The sequence below is a fragment of the Triticum urartu genome, chromosome 1A, assembly GCF_056163025.1.
Source record: "Triticum urartu cultivar PI428250 chromosome 1A, HENAU_Tu73, whole genome shotgun sequence".
Classification (NCBI taxonomy): Eukaryota; Viridiplantae; Streptophyta; class Magnoliopsida; order Poales; family Poaceae; genus Triticum; species Triticum urartu.
Window position 1 is genome coordinate 112,742,236 of NC_141873.1, and position 23,641 is coordinate 112,765,876.

Consider the following 23,641-nt stretch of genomic DNA (forward strand, 5'->3'; position numbering starts at 1 on the left):
GGGGCTAATGCAAAGTCATTTTTACTAGTCTTATTGAAGACCCGACTCATCATATTATAATGAGCCGGCCCTTGGGGGCTACCAATTGCTCCTGTCAACAATTCCAGGTACACACGTTTTCATCTATTATTGAAGGATCCACTGCTCAGTTGGTAAAGCACAAAGCTCTCAACCTTGTGGATATGGGTTCAAGCCCCATGATGGGAGTTACATAATATAATGTTATTCTCAATGAAGTATATATAAAGTCCCGGCTCAATATTATCTTACTGAGCCGGCCCTTGGGGGCTACACATTGCTGTTAAAGTCTACATGATCATATTTCAAAGTCCCTGCTCATTATTTACATAATGACCCGACCCTTGGGGGCTACACTGGTTGAAGTTTTTTATGAGCATCAGGAAATTACAAGTCCCAGGTTGCTGCAAGCATGACAACCCGGCACTTGGGGGCTACATATATGGAGTATTCAGTTTATATGATTGAGATGAACTAATCAGATTTCTTCAAGGTTGAAACACTTATTGGAGCAAGTCTTAAGTTATCACTATGTTCTCCTCTTAAGACTTGGGGGCTATAGGTATTATGCATATAAAGAAGGAACATCTTCATTTTATCAGTTTTGAGCAAATCAGGAAGATCAATTACATGACCCGGTGTCGACAACAATTATGACCCGGCGCCATCAATATTTATAAACCGGCCATTTTGGTAATATTAAACTGGCAAGTTTTACATCTTCAAACCGGCTGAATATCAGATAAGTATTTTCAGACCCATATTTCTTAAACCGGCGCTTTGGTAGCTGAGTCAAAGGAGTTATTCTTCACAATATTTCTCGGTGACAAACCAATGTCGGCAAATTGATTATGAAGCTGGTCTGTTGACCTGGATTTCCCAGAAGGAGGAAATAACAAGGACTTAAGGATGATCAGGTACCGGTTTACAAAAAATCTTAACCCGGAGCATAACCTGTCAAATTTGTTCTTGTGTTTATTTTGCAGCATAAGTTTACCATGAATAAATCCAAGCTAAACTTGGGGGCTAATGTCGGGGATATACCCCGCGGCATAAACCGGACAGAAGTATAACCCGGCCGGACTAGGCGTTTCATTGGTAAACCGCCAGAGGATTGGCAGTTTACGTGTCTGGCGGTTTACGTGTCTGGCGGTTCACTGGTATGACGATTCACGAGCCTGAAGATTCATTGGTGACCCGGCACGTATTCCAGATGCATGACAAGGCCCAAGGACCAGCAGGCCGGTTTAGGTTAATGGTGGGCCGGTTTAAGAGGAAAGGCATGAGGAACATTTATCTTACAAGGAGCTAAGACCTGGACTTGTATCCGGTTTGTATTAGAGATAGACTAGTCCTAATCCTAATAGGACTCTACATGTAACCCGCCCCTCCAACATATATAAGGAGGGGCAGGGCTCCCCAAAAGGGGACAAGATTCACAAGTTCCACAAGTTGGACAAGTTAGGTTTAGACAATAGCTCTCGAGATAGAGCACTCTTGTAACAGTGATCATCATCATCAATATCAATGAAGCAGGATGTAGGCTTTTACCTCCACTGTGAGGGGCCGAACCTGGGTAAAACATCGCGTCTCTCATCCCGCTCAACCCCTCTCAAGCTACCACATAGATGCGTTGGCCTCGCGACTAAGTCCTGACACTAAGGACATCTGCCGTGACAATTCCACGACAGTTACCTAAAGAATAAGTATCTTAGCTGAACTATGGAACAGCGTTAACTCCTGAACAAGATCCGTAAGAAATCATCATGAATATACAATGAAATGTGGTGATCTATTTTCCATGCTTAGATGAATAACAAAGCCATAAATGTTGCACACAAGTAAGATGAGGATACAACCTATCTGGCTGCCATCAATAGGATGAGCATCATGTGCTGACTTGTCGATGGCCCTACAGTTGTTGTGCTGTGCATGTCGGGCACGCGCATTCGATGCAGGAAACTGTTGAGTGGGGACTATAGCTCCCTTCTGGTGTATGCTTCCCTTGTTGGAGCAGCTGCGGTGAGTCGGAAGACGGTGTGTCTGAAGATGCAGATAATGCATAATGTTAAGAACGACATATCTCTTTGATCTAAAGAAATACACTAAGAGATTAACAGCAAGGTACGAGAGTGGTCACACGTATGTTGACTGAAGACTAAATTGGGGTCACACGATTTTATTTTATTTTGGTACTGTTGGAAATATGCCCTAGAGGCAATAATAAATTGGTTATTATTATATTTCCTTGTTCATGATAATCGTTTATTATCCATGCTAGAATTGTATTGATAGGAAACTCATATACATGTGTGGATACATAGACAACACCATGTCCCTAGTAAGCCTCTAGTTGACTAGCTCGTTGATCAATAGATGGTTACGGTTTCCTGACCATGGACATTGGATGTCGTTGATAACGGGATCACATCATTAGGAGAATTATGTGATGGACAAGACCCAATCCTAAGCCTAGCACAAAGATCGTGTAGTTCGTATGCTAAAGCTTTTCTAATGTCAAGTATCATTTCCTTAGACCATGAGATTGTGCAACTCCCGGATACCGTAGGAATGCTTTGGGTGTACCAAACGTCACAACGTAACTGGGTGGCTATAAAGGTTCACTACAGGTATCTCCGAAAGTGTCTGTTGGGTTGGCACGAATCAAGACTGGGATTTGTCACTCCGTGTAAACGGAGAGGTATCTCTAGGCCCACTCGGTAGGACATCATCATAATGTGCACAATGTGATCAAGGAGTTGATCACGGGATGATGTGTTACGGAACGAGTAAAGAGACTTGCCGGAAACGAGATTGAACAAGGTATCGGGATACTGACGATCGAATCTCGGGCAAGTATCGTACCGCTGGACAAAGGGAATTGAATACGGGATTGATTGAATCCTCGACATCATGGTTCATCCGATGAGATCATCATGGAGCATGTGGGAGCCAACATGGGTATCCAGATCCCACTGTTGGTTATTGACCGGAGAGTTGTCTCGGCCATGTCTGCATGACTCCCGAGCCCGTAGGGTCTACACACTTAAGGTTCGATGACGCTAGGGTCATAGGGAAAGTATGCACGCGGTTACCGAATGTTGTTCGGAGTCCCGGATGAGATCCCGGACGTCACGAGGAGTTCCGGAATGGTCCGGAGGTAAAGATTGATATATAGGAAGTATGGTTTTGGCCACCGGAAGTGTTCCGGGCATCACCGGTAGTGTACCGGGACCACCGGAGGGGTCCGGGGTTCCACCGGGAGGGGCCACGGGCCCCGGAGGCATACATGGGCCAAGTGTGAGAAGGGACCAGCCCCTAGGTGGGCTGGGGCGCCTCCCCACCAAGGCCCATGCGCCTAGAGAGAAGAGGGGGCAAATCCTAAGGGCAGATGGGCCCTAAGGCCCATGCCTGGTGCGCCTCCCTCTCCCCCCCACTTGGCCGCCACCCCAGATGGGGATTGGGGCTGCCGCCACCCCTAGGGTGGAAACCCTAGGTGGGGGCGCAGCCCTCCCTCTCCCCCTATATATAGTGGAGGCAAAGGGTCAGCCCAACACATGAAGTCCTTCCTCTGTTGGCGCAGCCCTACCCCTCTTCCTCCTCGTCTCTCGTAGTGCTTGGCGAAGCCCTGCTGGAGTCCCGTGCTCCTCCACCACCACCACGCCGTCGTGCTGCTGCTGGATGGAGTCTTCCCCAACCTCTCCTTCTCCCCTTGCTGGATCAAGGCGTAGGAGACGTCACCGGGCTGTACGTGTGTTGAACGCGGAGGTGCCGTCCGTTCGGCACTAGGATCATCGGTGATTTGGATCATGACAAGTACGACTCCATCAACCCCGTTCACTTGAACGCTTCTGCTTAGCGATCTACAAGGGTATGTAGATGCACTCTCCTTCCCCTCGTTGCTAGATTACTCCATAGATTGATGTTGGTGATGCGTAGAAAATTTTAAATTTCTGCTATGATCCCCAACAGGTACTGTCCGATCTACGCCGGATGGCTGGCTGTCTTGTGCCTCCCGGCTGACACTGTTCGGAATCTTCCCCGAAGAGCCAGCGACCAACGGCAGAGCAGCCTGCCTCCGCCGTCCCTGGCCGTGGCCAAAACCCCGCTCCCCGCCCCACCGCACTGCCGTGGTTGCGCCGCCCCCGAGCCAATCCACAAAGACTCCCCGTCATCCAGATCCGGCGGCGGCAGTACCTTCAACCCATGCAACTCTAAAAGATAGCCATCTAAGCGCTGCTTCCGCGGCGAACTTGCGGCCCCACACCCTTACATTAGACACCAGCCAACCGGCAGCCTAGGAGCTCCATCGCCTCGAGGGGTGCTGCTTCCCATTACAAATCGATTGGCCCAGAATAAAATTCAGACAACTGACACCTAAATAAAGTGATTTGAGATGAGGGTGCGACCTATCTGGCGGCATGGTGAAGTAGGCAGGTCCAGCTGCCGAGTCAGTGAGGCCGGCGCGGTTGCGATGGCGACCGGCGACAGGGAAAGAGCGATGTCGTGATGGTCGACGGCTACGCCGAAGCAGCGCCAGGACTCTGGACGGATCCGAAGTTGGAGCCGCTCCGGCGCCGTGAACAACGGCAGGGGTGAATCGGCTCCGGTATGGTTCACGCAGCCATCGTCAAGGCAGCACCAGCAGTACGGAGTAAGAGGCACACGGCCCAGTGCACGATGGCAAATGGACAGCGTCTCTGGCATTAGGGAGGAGGGCGGCTGTGAAATTGGTGCTGTGGGGGCGCCATGGAGGTGGGGCTGAGATTTCGCGGCTCGGGAGAAGGGAGCTTCCCGGGGAGAAGGTGATTTGGCTCCCACAAGGTATGAATGGGGGCGGGCGGGGGAAATTGGGAGGGGAGTGGAACCATGTCTTATGGACGCATTTTTCTGAAATGTGAGGGGTAGTTACAGTTCTACCAATGCCTATAGGCTTCTCGGCTTTGGTCTGTGTACTAAGGGTCGGGGATAGTAGAGTAACTTTGCTTCTCTGGGCGGGAGCGATTTCGGGCGAGGAGGGCGTGTTTTGAACTATAGTGGGCGCGAGCGATTTCGGGTGAGGAGAGCGTGTTTTGAAATAGTGGGCGCGAGCTATTTCAGGCGAGGAGAGCATGTTTTGCCGACCATGGTTTATGAATTATTCGACACATGTCATTTCGGCTGAGGAGAAGGCGCGCTTGGATGAAGTTACGAACCTACCCTCGATGCACAACGGGCCAATTGATGCGTGACCCACATAGGACGGTAATTTCGCGTCTCCCATTTATTTGCTCGGGCGAATTCCACCGAGCAGAGAGGATGTTTAACGGTTCGTTCAAATTTTGGGAGAACGAGCATCCACGTCTACCTTACCAAGTCGATTCGGATCAAATTTTGAAATATTAGCTTGCCACTTCTTTTTTAGATGGAGAGATGACGCTCGGGAGTAATGTGTTTTTACATGCTCGTTGCTAGCGATTTACTATATGACAAATAGTTGACCCACTGAAAAACGCGAATCAAACCCAAAATGAAATATCTCGATTCAATGAAATAGCTCGTTCAGTAGGTCAAAATAGTGAACTAAATCCAAAATTGAACACCTCAATCGAGTAGCATGTTGTACAGTATTATAGTACTCCATGAACATGTTGAAAGTCAAATTAATGAACTTGTTTGATATACGCATATATCCGTTCATGTGTGGGTTGCAGACAACACGTTCTCCAATTTAAATATTTGAATGCAAGTTTATATCGAAACATGGTTTATATCAGTCTTTGATGCATAAAACGCGACCTCCCCCTCTCCCGGACTCCTGTTCTCTCTCTCTCTCTCGCCGACAATCTTCAATTCTGCCGCACGCATCCGACACAAAAACCTTGTTCGTCCCTCTCCCTTTCTCTCCATCTCTCTCTCTCTCTCTCTCTCTCTCTCTCTCTCTCTCTCTTTGTGTGTGTGTGTGGGGGGGGGTCTTTCTAGTTCGCATGCATATATACACCATCTATAGGTCTCTCTCGCACACTATGTATGATACTCTAGCTAGTCCAAGCTAGATATCTTGGGTGCACTCATCATACACACACAGATTCCTTGGCTCTTTGCCTGTAACTCTCTCACGCACCACTATGTCGTCTCAGAGCTCTCCCCCCTCTCTCAAACTCTCCATCCACCTGGGTCACACATACACATGCATATCTCACTCGCACTCAATAGGCCCATCTAAAACTCTATCTCTCCCCCTCGTTCTCTCTCCATCTCACACGCGCACACACACAATCTCATGCCTAGCTAGCCAAGTATGATGGTCTCTCACTCAATTGTAGGCACACGCAGTCCCCCCTATATGTATATGACTAGCTAGTCTTAGTCTCCATCACAAACATGTGCATGGTCTATCTCGATTTCTCTCGGGGCATCTTTCTATCGCCCACGCACTCCCTCGATCTCCCACCCATATAGTCCCCTCACGATCTCGACGGGATCTCTCTATCACAAACACACCCTCTCTCCCTCCCCATGCGTCCATGCCATCCATGTGTCCCTCTCGACCTTTGTTCCTTGTTGGCCACACCTCCATTGGACATGTGCTACAGGGGTGTCTCTCTCCGTTGCAAACAATCACACACTAGCTATCTTCGTGTATCTCCTCGCCTCGCTTTTCCATCTCGGAGATGCATGCGTGATATGTTCGCATAAGAAACAAAAAAAACACACACTCTCTAATTTATCATTTGTTGTCACTTTCTCTTTCACACACATACTCTTTTTGCACACTTACTCATTCTCCTTCACACACACACTTGATCTGTCTCGATTGAGGCACTCTCCTCGGTCCATAGCATATAGATTTATTGAAAAGTCAAACATCACAAAGTTTGACCATGTACGTGGAGAAAAATAATTACATCTAGTACGGCAAACATATACCATTAGATTCACCATGAGATGTAGTTTTGTATGATGTATCTTTGGTATTGTAGATATAAATAACATTTGCGTAAACCTGATCAAAGTTTCCAAAGTTTGACTTCTAAAAAATTTACATGCACTGCATTATCGAGCGGATGGAATATCTCTTTCCCCCTCTCAGCTATCTGACGCACCACTCAGCCTTATCGGGGCTCCTCAATCTCTCTCAAACTTTATTAGTCAGTTTGGTTCGTGACCTGACCCTCATGCCTTGATGGCCGGTACTGCCTGGTGTGGACGTGAGATGTAAAATATTTCTGCCTGGCCAGGCTTGTGTGGTGCTAAAGCGTTTGGTTCATGCCTGGGCCAGGCAAAGCATCAACGTCCCATCAATCAATCCATGCATCAATTATTTAATGCTAATATCCATCCATGTTGCTGTTAGCCTCGTGGACACACGACCAGGCATTCGAAATCGGTCGCCTGGGCCAGGCTACTTGCAGTGTCTGGAGTTCAGCCAGGCTAATTAAAGTGCAAGGGAACCCAGGCCAGGCGGGCTTTCTATTTCACAGGGTAGCAACCAAACAAGCGTGCATGAAATCCAGCCACAACCCCAGGCCAGGCAAAAGATGCTCAGGACGCAAGCCAAACTGGCCTTATATCTCCCTGGTTCACACATACACATGTCTCGCTCACGCTATACATATAGACCCATCCAACACTCTCCGCCCTTGTTCTCTCTCCATGTGACACGCACCCCCTAAGTACCATAATCCCTCAATCCATCATAGGCGCAAGCACTCCCCCCCTCCTAAGTATGTTTATCTCTTACTAGCCAACAGGAACACACGTATTGTCTCCTTCCATCCATACGTCTATCTCGATATCTCTCGGGGCATCTTCTATCACACACACACCTTGTCACTCAATCTCCCACCCATGTAGTCCCATCACAATCTCCAGGGGATCTCTCTATGACAAACATACACTCTCTCCTCCTCATGTCTGCATTTTCTCCGTACGTCTCTCTCGACCTCTCTCCCTTGTTTGTCAGACCCATCTTGGCCACGTGCTAGGGGTCTTTCTCTCTCGGTTCCAAACAACCACACACTATCTCCTCACCTTGCCTCCGTTGTCGAAGATGCATGTGTGATATGTTTGCATAAGACACACACGCTTTTTCTCTACTTTTATCGTGTGTTGTCCATGTCTCTTTCACACACGCACACACACTTTTTTCACTCACTCTCTCTCTCTCTCTCTAGCCTGGACTTCATCAACAGCCTCCCCGACGACACGCTGCTCGTCATCATCGGCCTCATCCCCACCAAATCTGTCATGCGGACCGCCCTGCTCTCCCGGCGGTGGCGCCCCCTCTGGCGCTGCGTCCCCCTCAACCTCACCGTCGACAGCTGCCTCTGCAACGGCGATTGCAAACGCATGGCCGCAGTCTCCAAGATCCTTTCATCGCACCCTGGGCCAGCCAAACGCCTTGACATCCGCATGTTCAGTACCAACTGCAAGGTCCAACCCAAGTTCGACGAGTGGTTCTTATCCCCCGCCCTAGATCAGCTCGAGGAGCTCAGCTTTGGAGCTGGACGATGTCGCTCTCTGCCGCCGTCCGCGCTCCGCCTCACGCCAATGCTGCGCCGCGCCAGCTTCAGCTCCTGCTATCTTCCCCAGATTAATGTCGCGCCCGCTCTTCTTCTCCCTCAACTCAAGCAGCTCGACCTCTTCGACGTTGTCATCTCAAAGAAGGCTATGGAGCACCTGGTCCGCAGCTGTACTGCGCTCGAGTACCTTCGTCTTGAGCAGATCCACGGGTTCATTAGCCTCCACATCGCCTCGACGAATCTCCGATGGATTTATGTGTCTTGCTGGCCCCGCAACAAGACATCAATTGGGAAGAGATCACTCCAGCTGTTCCACGTTATGGTCATTGAGAATGTGCCTTTCCTTGAGAGATTGCTTGTATCGGATCTAGAAGGTCCAACAAAAATCAGGGTCATTGACGCACCGAAATTGACAGCGTTGGTGTACTCGTCTGCCAAATTCTCCTGGTTTACTCTTCCAATTTTGTAGTACCAAAATTTGACCATAGATTTAACTCACAAAATGTTAATGCATGTCACTAAGAACTATATCGTTGGATTCGTATTTGAACATAATTTCAAATGGTGTAATTTTTAGTGACATGCATTGGTATTTTCTTAGGTAAATCTATGGTCAAAATTTTATACTAAATACAAGGTAGTATTACAAAAGTGGGCCATGTAGGCCAAAACATGTGCCAAATTCACTTGTGATGCATTTGGCATCGATGCCCCTCCATTGCTCACCTGGTGTCCCAATCTGGATCACCTACTTTGCTCCGGTGCCAAATTAACTCACGCAATGAAAGAACACTGCGTGGGAGAGAGAGAGGACAGAGGCAATAAAAAACACTTGTTTGGGAGAGTGAGAGGCTGGTGTGGTTGGTTTGATTGATTTGTTTATACATGTGGGTTTGTGTGCACAGCGGTGCCAACTCTCTCACATCGCGAGAGCGCTCTAAAAATCTTTTGATTTGACATCGATGTGTGTTATGTGGCATACTTTTGCGAAATATGGCATCGGTCACATGGTGGAAGGCAACAAATGCCCAAGCTCTTCACGTGCTCCTAGTTAAATGAGAGGAAACAGAAAGAGAGAGAGAGTGAAAAAATATCACTAGCCAGCCAACCCTATCGTATGAGCGAATGATATTGGTACCTCTTGATGACACGGCAATCTTATGCAGCCAGCTGCTCTAATATGTTCTCTTCTTTTGCAGATAAAAAAAGACCCGAAAGTGAAAAATGTGCTGCACTATAACAATCTCATCGAATGCCTTGATCTCCATCTTACAGAAATTGATTTGATCGACTACCGAGGCAGCGCATCTGAGATTAAATTGGCCAGGTTCTTTGTTCTGGAGGCAAGTGTGCTCAAGGTAATGAGGTTTGGCGTTCTCTGGCGCAACAATGAATGGCATGCTGATCACCGCAAGCGTCTAAGCCTAAATGACAAAGTCTCCGCAGAAGCTGAATTTGTTTTTGAAACATCAAGTGGCCAGAGACTCGAAAACTTATTTTCCCATTAGTGACTTGTCAGGGCGGTGGATTTTAGTTTGTACGATAATGCTGCATCCACCTAAAGTAACGAAAGTTCTTACGTAAACTTCCTAGTAATTCCCTCTTCGTAGGTGCAACATTACTCCTAACATTTGTAATATCAGTTTGAAACTTGTAATATTACCGTGTCCTATTCCTGCGTTTTCAAAATCCTACGAATCAAACAGGTCCTGAGTTGGTGATGATGTTGTGCCTCCCATCTTTCACCAATAACCGTCGGATCTAGATCTGACGCATACAAACCAAGCTTCTCCATTTTTGCAAAAAGATGCCCGCACTTGTTCCCTATTTACAAACAACTCCTTGTCTCTCACAATCAGCCTCATCTCCTCCCCACCACATCTAGGAGTAGAAGGCCATGGAAAAATCTGGCGCGATGGCCGCTGCCGGTGCCGTCCACCCCCAATCTTGGTGTTCCGTGCAATGCACGGGCATCTACGCATGGGAAATTATGTCGAACAGGGCTAGTTGTAAGAAGGCTAGCTCTATAGCCATGATGATAGTGACTGCAGATGGTGAGGCTGACTATGGTATGCCAAACACGGCGCCTATACTCAGGTGTCATCTTCGGCGCAGGGTCTTGTCAGTTCACTGTGAGGAGCAGCACGTAATAATTTGACCAACGGGTAGTACAGTGCTAGTACTCCTACTACTACATTGGTAGTACTACTACTAGTACTAGTAGTACCACCGTCTGGATTTAGGAGTACTACCACGTCCATATGGATTTTAGTATTTGACTAGCAATATCTAGTAATGCATGTCACCAAAAATGTACTACTCCCTCTGTAAATAAATACATGGTGTTTTATTCCTATCGGCGAGAGAACTTAATGTTTTTTTGCTACTCCTAACTAGAGTACTAATAGGATTACATGCAATGAACTAAACATTGCATGTCATGTTTGGTAGTCTCAAGTCATTGAAAGCATGCACGGCCCACATCTCTCATTGGTTGATATATCACGAAATAAGAAATAAGGAGGGAGTTAATGCACCGTGCCTAAGTATTTTGGGATTATTTGGTTTTCGTAAGGTGACTTACACAACATTTTTGTTTACATGCATTAACATTTTATTAGTTAAATCAAAGGTCAAAACTTGGCGCAAAATGCAAAGGGGACCAATAAACCAGTAAACATCAAACTTCTCTCGTTTGGCCCTAACTAGAGGTCTGATGAGATGACTATACTGCACCGGCACGGAGGGGGACGTAGCTTCATTGACTTACACAACTGCCTTTGGGTGAATGACACGTGGCCCCAGGGGGTGGCTGGCCCACCTATCATACAGCCAAAGGCATGTGTAGTAGAGGGCCAAGGAGTAGTACGAAATCCTACGCACCTATGCACGCTAACCAAGGGCTGAGTGATCACTCGAATCGCAAGATCAGTTGACTAGAAGCTACGCTAGACCCATGGAGGCGATGAGCGCGAGCATCAGCCGGCTGTGCTAGATGGTCCACGACGCCGGCCTGCGGCCCGACACTGAGGAACGTCTCCAGGTAGTATTGCTTGAGGCCGCCAGGGTGAGGGGCCGCTTGGACGACAGCTTCATCTCCTTGTTCGACAAGGTCCTCTTCGGTTTCCTCGACAAGTTCACCGTCGTCAAGAAGCTTGTGAACGACTTTGATGTAAGCCTCCAGCCGACGCGCCCAGGCTCTGCGATGCCCGCGACCCTCAACGGCCACTATGGTAACAACCTCTTTGACGCACTAGTGGCCCTGCGACTACCCGCCGTCGCGCCGGAGAATGTCCACCTCGAGGTCGCGCTCGCGGCGCAGCGCCTGGCGCAGCAAGACACCATCGACATAATCACCCATGTCTACATGCAAATCGTCCACAAGGACTACTACATGCAAGAGGAGGACGATAGGACATTGGCCTTCTTGGAGCGCATGGCAACCTTGGACGGCACTGTTCAGAAGCATGTTGAGCTCGCCGCCAACGCCGTTGCTCCTCACACGTCGGTTGGTGACCCGGCGCACTAGGGCGTGAGGATGTCGTTGAACGTTGATGGACGCGTATGTATTTTTATCTTTCCATCAAATCCATGTAGTAGTATATGATACTACAGTAATTATCTTACCTTTCACATCAACTTCATAATTTTCGTACGTACTCCATGCATGAACAGCGCCAGAACCAAACTTCTCATTACTCTAGGCAAAATCATTATTTTCTATCTATCGGTCGCGCCATGGAGCAGAACCAAATTTTACAAGTTACGAGTTCAAAAGGAAAAGCCTGCCGTGTTCGTGTCGCACCCCCACACGGTTGGTCCGGCACACTGCTCAAGCGGGAATGCGTGCGGTGTTGCATTTTCACTTACAAGTGGGACCACAGTTGAGCAAACCGACTATCGGCAAACCCCCACCCCGCCCACCACGCGATGGCTGAGAAAACAGGATGGAGAAGAGATGGCTATAGCACGGACTCCAAGAAAATTGGTGTCGGATGGGACTCGTGTGGGTGGCGTGTGCCGTACTGCTAGACGTGAATGCTAGTTATGGCCCATGCCACCCCACTATATCGAGCCTATATCGAGGCACGTAGAACAAATTTCCTGCAGTCCGTGCTCAGCCCTCCTCTATCTCTCTTCTCAGCCAGCCAGCGGACGCGCGGAGCCCATTGTCTGTTTGCTCACATGCGGCCCCACATGTCAGTGAAAACGCAAGAGGACCCACTGAACCTGCACATCTTTCACCTTGACGTGCTGGTGATGAAAAACAAATCCAATAAAGATCTTCGGTGTCGCTTTTGGAGTTACTCAAGAGTAGTAAGATTCTATTTACAGTTTAACCCAAGATGCACATCTCGTGGCTTCAACTACCACTCTATTTTCTTTCATGACACGACCTGGATGCTGGATGTCCCACGTGTCGGCAAAAGGAGGAAGAACCCGACCAAATCTTCGGTTCTGCTCTAGGATTAGACTAGTTGTGCTAACTTAAATTTTTTTATTGTGTACTCCCTCCGTTCCAAAATACCTGACTTCCATTTGTCCAAAAATGGATGTACCTATATACTAAGACATGTCTAGATACATATATATTTTGACAAATAGAAGGCATGTATTGTGCAACGGAGGGAGTAGAATGGATGCAAGTTTTTGTATTGGGAAGAAGAGTACATCCATATATTGATAGAGAGCAATTTAGTAGATGTTCTATCACTTTTAGCTAGCACAGACGCAAGATCGAGCCTCCGCAGATCAACAATGAATGCATCGAGAAGGGACTAATCCAACTTAGAGGAGTAGTAAAATGTATTCTTGTGGTTCTTGTTTTCTTTGGTCTTGCTTTTATAGTCAAAATTATCGTTGGAGTTCGTGCAAAACGAAGGTGCGTTTGGGGTCGTGCGTTGGAGTTGGCCTTACAAGTGGGACCGCAGTTAAGGAAACCGACTATCGGCAAACCCCCACCTCGCCCGCAGCGCGATGGCTGAAGTTAGAGAAACGACGAGGTTGAAGAGATTGCTCTAGCATGGACTCCAAGAAATAATATGGTGTCAGATGGATGTCGTGGTGGTGGCGTGTGCCGTACTCCTGGATGTGAATGCTTTTTCTGGCCCATGCCACCCTACTACTCCTACTACTTACTCCTACTATATAGTATACTAGTATCGAGGATTCGAGCTGCTGGTTACGTACAGCGAACACATTAATATATGGCTACAGTAAAAACACCCGCCCGACGCGCGAAGAATGTGAAGCTAGTACAAATAGTGTACTACTATTGTTGATTGGCCTCATCCGATAACCTGTTGCAATGCACGTACAATTATGTATTCGGAAAATATTTTTTTGCCTTGTCGCACCACTCACTCAGAGAAGCGACTCGAAAGCCATTCATAAATTTAGTAAGTTTATCACAGGCATATCATTTTATTACATACAACAGGTCATCAACCCACATCGACAACGAGGATACATTATAAATACTAAAGTTTTCATCACACAACAAATAACAAGCAATGAAATTAACTTCAACTCAACCATTCCTTGGCATTGGAAACGCTTTCTTTGAACCACAAGTGATTCTTTGGGACGGGCCATCGATTGTCGATCTGGAAACCAACGCAGGACTGATCATCCAGGCTGAAGCGACGTACTATATCCCTACCAGGGTAGGGAACCACACAAATGTCCGAGGTATAGACACAGTTGCTTCTCATAAATGGAACTGTTAACGTTGTGTCAACAGCAGTTGGATCGCCTTTCACCATCATTGGATAGTTTTGTCAAAGGAAGAGCGAGTTTTGTCCAAGACTATCAATTATGTACCAGGGAGAAGGAGTTGGTGCTAGCACACTAGTATCCATCCCGAATACCATGCAATGGGTATTGGAATAGGTCCGAAGAGTGCGACCATGGGAGACTACACCTGCTTCCTTAGCAGTAACATCATCAGTGGGCTGTATACACACAAGAAGAGGTGATCCATCGGAATTAGTTGCCAGGCGCCACAGATTATATGGGCGCTGCTCGTCCTCATGCTCGTGATCATCACCATCGTCATCTCACCCTTGGTTATAAATTTTTTCAAGTATAGGTGGTGGGATGTTCACAGGACCTTGGAAACACAAGAAGAAGGTTAATTAGTAAAGGGGAACTTGCTAACCCGCATGCATGTGGATGGAACAATTATAATTACGGTGGAGGACAAACGTACCGAAATCATGAGGATGCCATGCAAAAACAGTGCCACTAGTGGTGGCAGCAAACACAAGGCCCTCGTATTGAATTGCATCACAGTACTCATCCGTGTACAGAAACTGATTTTTGAGCAATGTCCATCGAGTCGAACCACAAAGGACGGCAACAAGCTTGTCGAAGATAGCAACAACTTGATAGTTGTTGTAATTCCAAGAGCGGTTGGGAACTCGACAAATTGCTATCTTCCGTAGAAGACAGTCACCATGATCGTATTTGAACGTGCGTACAATACCGATGTGCTCAACCTCTGGGCAGTCTGCTGAGATTTTTGAAAGTGGAACCCGGTCACGAGTGTAGACATTCACAAGTTCCCACTCGCAGTTGGACCCAATGTAAACAACCCAATCTCCATTAGCGCCCTCCCAAGCCTTTCCCTCAAGCGATGGCATCTTAACATCATATGTATCATTATCAAGCGGCATCAACTTTCACAGGGCGAGGCCTCCGTCGTGCCGGCACCAGTCATCATCAGGGTCATGACAAAGAAGATAGGGGAGATCAAACCGCTCCTTGACTCTTGGGTTCTTTGTAATGATGTTATTAGTTGAGTCGAGAATGGGCTTGAACGAGCCTGCCATGCTAGCCGAGGTGATGACGTCGCACGGATCAATGAGTTCCTCCACCACGTCATCTTTCAGATCGGGGCAAGAATAACAGGGTCGTTTCTGGCCTGTTCTCTCCATGGAGAAGACGATCGAACAATGGCAGAAGAAAGGGTGAAGGGCTGAAGGAAAATGGAGGAGGGAGAGGAAGAGCGTGCGACAGCAGTTCCAAATCGAGAGGGAAAGGCGAAGAGTCGGTGGACGGTTGCGAGTTTGCCGCGGTTCACGAAGAGGCGCCCCGGCCTACACGTCCGTTCGGAAATACTCCTACTACTCGACGTCGTCTCACTGATATGTTGGAACGGGACCACATGTCAACAAAATATGGTGTGTAATTTCTCATGCAAAATGCGATCTGGCCGCGTTGGCCCGAGGTGCCGCATTAGTTATCGACCTTTAATTTTTTAATGGCGTGCCGATCAGTTTTGAAGCACGACTAACTGGTACTGTACGCAGAGAAAATTTAAACTACTCTACCACTACTCCACCTCCAGTACTAGTAGTATAAGAAAGATATATAGGCTGGAGCTTGAGCGCTTTCTTGCTAAGGGCTGCCCACTTGCTTCTCACACTACCACCCTCTCTCCAGATCTAAAAAAGACGGCCCCTCTCTCCCTCCTCACCGGTGGTCACAGATCCGCCAGGGAAGAAAAGGACATGCAGCATTGACGCACTTGTCGTCGGCGAGCGAGGTCACGCACTGACGACAAGGCCATCCTCTCAGACCTAGCGCCCGCGCGGGATGGCCTCCGTCCCCAAGCTCGCTGCTGTAGTGTGTGCGGAGGATGACGACCACGAGCGAAGCCACTTCCCACCGACCCTCAGGTATGCTACCTCTTTTCAAACCATAACCTTGTTCTATTGCCCCATCTGCCACGTCGTTGCATGTGGATCTTTTTCCACTCCATCTTCCCAATTTGCTATCCTCTGCTCTGCTGGCCACGCAGACGAAAACCATAATTTGCACCATTAAAGGAAACCCTACTTCATGCAGACTAATCCATGTCTGGGTTGAATAAGGAAAGGAAGGGAGACTATACTATCCAAGAGAGTAGGCATCAAACCCGCATCTAGGTTGAAAAGGGGAAAATCAGTAGCTAAGGAACGAGTCTCATGTATCTTGGTTGAAGAAGGGTAGAAAGGCATGACAACGCAATAGAGAATGACCAGGTCGATCGGTTTGTTGTCCTCGCATAGGAAAAAGGTGGCTAAAGAGAGCAAAAATGGGACGTAATCCACATATCCTGCCTGGATATTTGTTGCTCTGGGCAACCATACCTCCCTCACCACTCTGCGTTCGTGGAGGTACATCGTACTGGTGCGCACTGTCCGAATGGGCCTCCCATGCTCTTATTGCCACTTTTTTTGCTGTTAGTATAACGCCAGCAGTCAAGTCAAGCAATGCTACTGCTAAAGTGATGCCACATTTAACTAATGCCGCTCTCAGTCTAATGCCACCGATAAATTTAAGGAATGCCATTTAATGTCACTGGATTATTTCAGGGTTAGCTGTGGATTGTGGATGTATTAAAGATTTTTCAGCTAAGGCATTCTAATGTTGTTGCACAACCAGTATACCAACGATGAAACTTGTTACTACCTTCAGATTTTTGCACTGTTAATGCTTATAGATTACATACCTCACTTTCATGAGATAAGTTAATTTTTTTGTACAGTCTCACCAAAATGCCAAGGCGCTGATGTCATTTTATTTTGGTTAAACTGCACAGACAATTATGAAGACAAGAGGAAAGGTCAAGAGTGGGCACCTCCTCCTCCGACTGTTCTCTTGATACGTTCGATCAAGTTTTTATGTTTGATTGATTATCAAGATTGGGATAGCAATTTTTAAGGTCCCTCCGAGTTCAAAATGATATTTACCTTGGAGGTACATGGTTTGCAATTTTTTTATACTGTCATTAGTTAATAATGCTAGTTACGTTCAGACTTTTGTATTTGGTTTAATGCTCATGCAGAGCTAGTATACCAATGCTGAAACTTGTTACCTTTACATTTTGTATTGTTAATTCTTATAGAAACCTTCCGGTGCTAGAGTTTATTGAAATTTGTTCAGTAAAACCATTATACTGTACCCTGTAATAAACTAACTACTCTACTGTTGCACTAACCACTGGATTAGTGTATATTTGTAGTATTCGAATGGTGTTGCATTAGCGTATGGACATAAATAAAGTGTGGCAAGCTTTCCCAGATATGTGCTCAAGAAAACTACTACCTGTTGTTCTAAATACTAGACGTTTGGGTTCTTTAAACTGAACAGCGAAAACGTCTTATATTAAGGAACAAAGGGTGTAGAGTTCACTCAAATTATCCCGGTAAAGCTAGTCACACCTTTGTTAAAATTAATGTTCATTATGTTATCGGAGGAGGTCTGTATGTTTGTCTCTAATGCCTGTCGACTACATACCTGACATCATGATGTAATGTTAAGTCATTTCCTTTTGTACAGTGTCACTAAATTGTCAAGGCGGTGATGGCATTTTATTTTAGTAGAACTGCACAAAATTTGCTTAAAAGAAGAGGAAAGGTCAGGAATGGCTCAGTTTTTCAGAAAAAAACTATGTATGCCTTCCTGACATCAGCCGCTGTTGCTTTATTTATGTCGGATGGTAGGTGTGACATATGCCAGCGGGTGGCTTATCATTGTGGGAGCTAGTAAAACATCGCCGGTGCCTGGAAACGGGATGAGGTGAAGACATGCACGCCGGCGAATCTTACCCAGCTTCAGGGCTCTCCGTGGAGATAACACCCCTACTGCTGCTCTGCGGGGTCTCCGCATGATCACTAGATGAACAAGTAGCTACACGATGCTCCTTGAGCTGTTTGGCGAGAGGAGGAAGAAGGGCTCTGCTTGCTCTCTTCTCCTCCCTACGTGGTGTCTTCGCTCTCCGGCTTCTGCGCCGGCTACTGGGGCCCGCCGGCTGGTGGGTCCCGCCGGCTGCCGGCTCCCTGGTCGACAGGCAGACCCCACTGTCCAGGGCCTTGTCAGTGGCTGGTTACTGTTGCTCAATCTTGGTGACGAGGGCTTCGCCGAGGTAAGCATGGCTACAGTGCTGCCGTCCGGCGGGTGACCACTGTAGCCTCACCGCGTCTTGTCTCCTTAATGGGGCGTCTCCTTCGAGGGGGTGGCAAGCCGGCTGGAGAGAGCCGGCTCCGTCTCAGGCCGATTGGGGGAGGCCAGGCCGCCTTCAGGTGTCTCTCTGCCTGAAGGGGCCAACCGCCCATGGGCTGTACTGGTAGCCCGTCGTGGATGACATCAGGGTCAGTGTGGCAACAGTGCCGCGCCGGACGGGTCATGGCCACCCGTACGGCGCACTGTGCCAGGCGCGCTCCGGGATTCGGGGGTGGCAGGCTTCACAGTAGCCACGCCCCGTCACATCGCCGTTATGTGGATGCAGACTTCGGGGGTACGGTCTTGATCGCTTTATGGGACCGGCTCCTTGGAGTCGGCCTTCTCGCAGCCGGCTCCTCGGAGCCGGCCCTCCCGCGGCTTTCTTCATGAGGGCTGAAGTCGGGCCGCCTTCCAATAGCCGGCCTGGGAGACAGCCGGCCAGGGGAAGGCGGCCCCATGTCTTGGATTCTTAAGAGCCGGATCGGCTCGTAATTTTTTCAGAAAGGCCAGGGGGAGCCGGCTAGGCTACCCGTGGTCACTTACTCCGACAATAGTCCCCGAAGCTGAGCGAGCTTCGAGGCTGATAAAGGGACGAGAAGCTTGGTCAGCTTCCTATCCTGAGGGGCCGGCTTTGCTTGTGCGCGCCGACTTCGGAGAGCTCCGTTTCTCGTAGGCGGGAACGCGGGCCACGTGGCGAGGAAATCCTGCCAACGCACGCGCGTGACGGGACGCCGCCGCAGGCCCGGGCCCACCACTCGCTGGCCTCGGTCCGAGCGCGGATCTTCCGCGGCCCACATGGACCGCTCGCCTTCCCGCGGCGGTTTTATTCTGCCATCAAGGCACAGTAATCGCGGGACGTGGGGGAGTGGGCGCAGTTGATCCCCACGTCCCCCCACGCCGCGCCTCCTCGGCTCCGCCGCACGATCTATAAGTAGGAGGAGGAGGGGGAGCGGCAGAGGCTCGCGCGCTCTCCCTCACTCCGCCCCCTTCTCGCCCTCCTTCTTCTTCTCTTCCCCGCAGCAGCTCTTTGCCACGCCGTTCCGCCGCCGCATCATCTTGCTTCTCGCCGCGCTGCCCCATGGCACTGTCAAGCTCGTGGGATGGCTCCAACGTCCATGAGGACCACGTTGCGTTCCTCCGCCAGACGCGACGCCTGCCCGGCGAGAACTTCGTTCGGGTTCGTCTAGCGCCGGAGAAGGAGATTTCGCCGGCACCGGAGGAAGGCGAGCGGGTGATCTTCCGCTCGCACTGCCTGCGCGGCTTCGGCCTTCGGGCGAGCGGGTTCCTCTGGGCTTTCCTCGAATTCTACAACCTCCAGCCGCATCACCTCACGCCCAACGCGGTGATGCTTCTGTCGGCCTTCGTCACGCTGTGCGAGGGCTTCCTTGGGGTCCTCCCCATGCTCGAGCTCTGGGCGGAATTCTTCCAGAGCAAACTCGGCACCGTCGTCGCGGGCGTGCCCGCCCCCTGCGGAGCCTTCATCGCCATGAGGCGGGCGAGCGAGAACAATCCGTTCCCGTCCATTTCGTTGATCCAGTCGGTGAAGGTTTGGCAGAAGTCTTATTTCTACGTGAGGAACGTCGCCCAGCAAGGCGACTACGTCAACCTGCCGGATTACGTAGCCGGCCCGCCGGCTGGGAGGCAGCCTTCATGGAGCTACCGGGCCAGGTCGCTGTCTCAGGCCGGGAACGCAGCCGTCTCCCGGCTTCGGGTGATGATCCAGTTGGAGGGCCTGACCGGAGCCGATTTGGTGGCCGCCTTTGTGGAGCGCCGGGTTCTTCCCCTCCAAAGCCGGCCTCACATGGTTTGTCAGATGAGCGGCCGCTTCGACCCATGCCGACTGAGCACCAGGGAGATGCCTCATGCAGAGGTCTCCTACATGGTGAACTATATCTCCAACTGCAAGCTCGTCGAGGATTGGCGGTACGGCAAGGGGCCATACTCTCGCGCCAACCCTCCGCCCGTCGTAAGTTTTTTCTTCTTTTCTTCCTTTTGTAGCCGGCCTCATGATAGCCGACTCTTGATCAGTTCGTTTGCCTTTTGCAGAACCCTCTTCTCCCGCCGACAGCCGGGGCCGCGGGGGTAGAGCGCCAGCTCCTCCCCGACCGCACGGTGGACGACGCCGACGACCCGGACTTGGGAGCGGCCGCCATGGAAGACGCCATCATGGGGGAAAGCGACGGGGCCGGAGGCGCGGGGCTCACGGCCGGCTTCGAGGACTGGCCGGATGATGCCGAGGTTGAAGTCACCCCGCGCCGCCAGCCGGCGCCTAATCATCAAAGCGCGAGCTCGTCCGCCGCGCCGGTTGCTGGCGGCGGCGCCCAGAAGCGCCGGGCCGTGTCGATCCTCTTCGGCAGCCGTCCGAAGAAGTCCAAGGCTTCCACAGCAGCGACCAAGCGAGATGAGGCGGCTGCGAAGGCGGCCCGCTTCCGCAAGGCGGTGAAGCAGCCGCAGGCGATCTTAGCGTAAGTCATCGAATGCTTGGATATATTTTTTGTTGTTCTTCCTTTTGATTGAAAACTCTTCAAAACCTTTCTTTGCTCGCCGGACAAGGCGCCGCTTTCCCTTGAGCGGGGTCCGGGCGGCTCCGTAGTCGGGCCGACTGGAGGGTCTTCAGGCTCCCACCGCATGGATCCCCGCGCCGACCTCAGGGAGGCCACGGAGCGGAACGCACAAGAGGCGCGGGAGGAGCGGGAGGTGGCGGAGCGAAGGGCCGCCCAGGCGATGAAGGAGCAGGCCGACGCAGCAGCCAAGGCTCGGATGGAGGGGCAGCTGTGGAGACGGAGGCGGAGGCTTCGCACAACCAGCCTCCGCTGCTAGCCATTCCCCTTCGTGCCGTGGCCCCCAACATTCCTGTGCCTCCGCTGGAGGAGGTCGACCAAGAACCGCCGGTGATGGAGCGGAGGGAGGACTCCGTGATCTTCGTGGAGAGGGCGCCGCCGGCAGCGCCAACCGGAGCGGGCCAAGGCGGCCAGTCGGCTGCGGCGCCAGAGCAGCCGGCTGGGGGTGAGCCGGAAGCGGGAGCCGGCCTCGAGGTGCAGCCGGCAGTGCGCCAGCGCGCAGGGGGAGGCACCGCTACGCCGGAGCCGCACCGAGCTTCGGGTGCCCGCTGGACGGCGGAGGCCTTGGAGGCGGCCAGCACCGGCACGTCCGAGTGGACTCCCAGCGGTGGGACGGGCGAGCTGAATGTGGCGGCCCAAGAGGTTCGGAACCGGCTTCAGGCCCAAGCCGCCTCGCTGCAGCAATACACCCAGGAGTTCCTTGCAACGCGGGCCGTCATCCGGGTGAGTCTTCTATCTTTGGTTGCTTTGTTCTCTTGATTTCTTCCGTGGGGGCGCGTCAGCGCACCCACTGGGTGTAGTCCCCGAGATTCGGGCCGACTGCTGAGCAGTCGGGTCGGATCTTCCTTGACGACTACCTTATTCTCGCCTCCTGTCTAATCTTCCAGGTGTATCATAACCTCCGCGCTGCCGCCTTCAACTCCCAGGCCCAGGAGCTGGGTCGGAGAACCGAAGACCTGATCAGCAGCCGGAGTACGTACTTGGTTTCGTTCATCTCCTGTGGGGGCGCGTCAGCGCACCCACTGGGTGTAGTCCCCGAGATTCGGGCCGACTGCTGAGCAGTCGGGTCGGATCTTTCCTGACGACTTCACCTTACTGGTTTTTCTTTTGTCTTTCGTGCTCGCAGAAGCCAACGCCGACTTAAGGGGGCAGCTCAGCGAGGCGCAGGCCGCCCTTCGTGCCAAGGAAACCGAGTACGACGCCTTGGTCCTGGAGCGTGACCGCCTGGCCAAGAAGCTGGCTGACCAGGAGGAGAGCCACAAGGCGGCTCTGAAGAAGGCGCGGGATAACGAAGCCGCCCTGAAGGCCGAGTTCGAGACTGAAGCGGCAGGCTGGGCTGAGACTAGGCAAGCGCTGAATGAAGGCTTCGGCCGTATTGAGGATTTGATCGACGGTAAGCCGCCTTCCTCGCTCCTTGCCTGCCCCTTGCCGCCTGACTTGTGTTCTGACTTGAGCTGCTTTTTATTCTCTGTGCAGACTACTTTCCAGGCTACTCCGTCCTCGCCGCCCAAACCATCGAGGCCCATCACGAAGCGCGCCGGCAGGCGGGGGCTGAAGTCGCACCGGATGTGAGTCGGTCGCTCGAAGAGCAACTCTTGGCGGTCCAAGCGCGGCTGCAGCCGGCTCATCGTATGCTCCGCCGCCTCCAGCGCGCCGGAGCGCAGGTGTTGGCCACCCTCTGGCCAAGCGAGGTGATTCCCTGCACCCCGAGTCAGACTGCCGACTGGCTGGAGGTTGCGGTTGGCCGCTTCGAGGCCTGGAAGGCGTCGGCGGCCCGGCTTGGAGCTGGGCGGGCGCTGGAGTTCGTCCGAGCTTGGTATCCGGGGCTGAACCTGGACCAGCCGCGCACCTGGCGGCTGGAGGCCGACGAGGAGCTAGCGGAGGTGCGGCCGGCTATCGCTCAGCGTGCATTGACAATCGCCGAGTGTACTGACATCAGCGTCTTCGCTCCCGAGATTAATGATGACGGCGTTGCCCAGCCGGAGGAGTGGTTCGGGCTGGATCCGGCGACGGGTGAAGACTCGGCAGAAGAAATCGCCTCCAGCGACGAAGGCAAAGACGACGAAGTAGAGGAAGACGAAGACGTCGAGCCGGCCGGTGGAACAGTCAGCCAGCCTCAGCCTGACCGTGCCTCCGGCAACGAGGCGCGCGCAAGCGCGCCCTCTGCGGGAGGCGGTGATCATGCCGAGGTTCGCCAGCCGGCCGCTCCTGCAGCCGGCACTGCCGTCTCCACCGACCTGCCGGGCTCTTCGGTCGCTCCACCGACTTAATCTGCCATCCTTGTTTTTTCCTGCTTGTTGCCTTCTGAACAATTTTATTAAGCTTCCGCAGTTCCACCCACTGGGGGTGTATCCAAACTATGTTGAATGCTGGCCTTTTGAAGGTCTTTTATGTAAATATTATCATGTGCATGTTTGGTTTCCATTCACGTATGCTTTTTATCCTTAGGCTATTTCCTTTGTCGTCTTCCACTTCTGGGAAGGCAAGTACTCGATCTTTCTTAGATTGGAGCGAGGTGAATGGAAGCCGGCCGGCCGGCTACTTTGGTAGCCAGTCGGCGGTGGGAGA